This window comes from Acomys russatus, chromosome 3, assembly GCF_903995435.1.
Source record: "Acomys russatus chromosome 3, mAcoRus1.1, whole genome shotgun sequence".
Classification (NCBI taxonomy): domain Eukaryota; kingdom Metazoa; phylum Chordata; class Mammalia; order Rodentia; family Muridae; genus Acomys; species Acomys russatus.
Window position 1 is genome coordinate 82327530 of NC_067139.1, and position 2170 is coordinate 82329699.

Below are 2170 nucleotides of genomic sequence, written 5' to 3' on the forward strand. Positions count from 1 at the left end.
ACAACATGAATAGGGGGTAAAAATAGAAGGTAGAGAAGGGAAAGAGCTAAGTTGTGTCCACACCAGGATGTGGATTCCCCATGGAATCAGGTGTTTATTTTTTTAATTCATTCAATTGAGGTGTTTGTGTCATTAATATTTAATTATTATCCAAGTGTGTGCTTTGATATTGTGCTCTTGTCTTTGTTGTTTTTCTGCCTGTGTTCTTAGTCCTATTTCTGCTTCATTAATTTCATTTGATTTCTTTCTACAGCATCACACCTGGCTTATGGTATAAACTCACTTATATCTGCATACTAGCCCAAGGGGCATGTCCCACGAAAGCCTTCACTTACCAGGAAACTGGGACAGAGAGAAGGACATCCTCCTGGGACTCTAAATGAGAGAAGCATGGGAGAATAGCAAAGTAGAAGGATCCAGAGGGTCCAAAAACCTACAAGTAGAACATTATGATAGGCAGATTTGGGCCTAGAGGTCCCACTCAAACTAAGGCACCAGCCAAGGACAATGCAGGCGGTAAACTTTAAACCCCTACCCAGACCTAGCCAATGGTCAGAACAGTCTCCACACTTGACCATGTCCCCTGGAGGGGGAGACCCGGTGGCACTCAGAGGAAGGACAGCAGGTTACCGAGAAGAGACTTGATACCCTATGAGCATATACAGGGGGATGTAATCCCCCTCAGGAACAGTCATAGGGGAGGGGAATAATGGGAAAATGGGAGGGAGGGAAGAATGGGAGGATACAAGGGATGGGATAAACATTGAGATGTAAGGAGAATAAATTAATAAAAAAATTAAAAAAAGATCTTGGAATTATTTTTAATAAAATTTGCATGTTTGAGATTGATATAAGCTTAGTGTTGTAGTAGCTTTTACCGTGAAATAAGTTGCTATTAACTTCAGTTGAAAATGAAGTTGTAACACTGAGTGCAGTGTTGGATTATTTGCTTGTTTGTGTGTTCTGGGGCTCACGACCAAAGGTAATACCCTCCTGTATGGACCTGTACAACTTCACATCCCCTACCATCAACTTTAGTTTTTCTAGAACAGTCCTGGTTTCAACCAGGTAAGTTTTGTTAGTTTGTCAGCATAAGAAACACGTTCATTTTTTTTGCAATTCTTTGGTCTCTGTCAGTATCCACAAGATGGCAGCCTCTTCTCAGGGACTCTGGAGAAAACTCTCAAGTGGTTCTGAGTGAAAGAGCGATGGGGCGAGAGGGAGGAGGAGACTGGTAATGGAGGGGAGGAGTTTGCTGATGAAACAGGTGATGAGAAGAGCTTTCTCCTCCTACTTGGTGGAACAGTATCTTGATGTTTCCTGAAGAAGATGCATAAGAAATATCAAACTAAGTTTTTTTGGGGGGAGCTTAAAGTCTGAATCCTATGTGGAGAGAGAGTGATGAAGTCATTGAGTGTGTCACTAGTGGTCCTGTGGCTTCAGTTTAATTGTGAGTTTGGACATTTCTTTTGGATATAAGGAGTGATCTGTGAAGCTTTTGCCTACTCTAGGATAATGGTAGAAACATGGACTTTTTAATCTCATGTTAGGGGTGGGAGGCCCATGGAAAAGGCATTCTGGAGGGTTAGCATCCACATGCATCCAGGCCTGTTTGTCTGAACTTTGTCTTTCTGCACAGGGATGAGCTGCCAGCAGAAGGTGCAACAGAACCCAGAATCCCTCAATGTCCCAGAGGGAGCCATGGCCTCTCTCAACTGCACTTTCAGTGACAGTGCTTCCAACAACTTCAGGTGGTACAGGCAACATTCTGGGAAAGGCCTTGAGTTGGTGATGTCCATCTTCTCCAATGGCGACGAGGAAGAAGGCAGATTCACAGCTCACCTCAATAGAGCCAGCCTGCATGTTTCCCTGCACATCAGAGACTCCCAGCCCAGTGACTCAGCTGTCTACCTCTGTGCAGTGAGCACACAGTGCTCTCCAGACACCTGCAGCCTGCACTCAAACCTATTGTCCCCACCCCACAAGGCCTGAATAGAGCATGCTTGATTTGGAAAGTATTTACTTTATGAAAATATCTCATCCTGAACGCACAGCACTATAAGGTTCATGTCTCCTATTCCTTCTTTGTAGTCATAACACACTGAATCTAATTAGTGGTGCCCATAGCCAATGGGTGTGAGATCATTCATTGGTGCATGGGAACCTACAA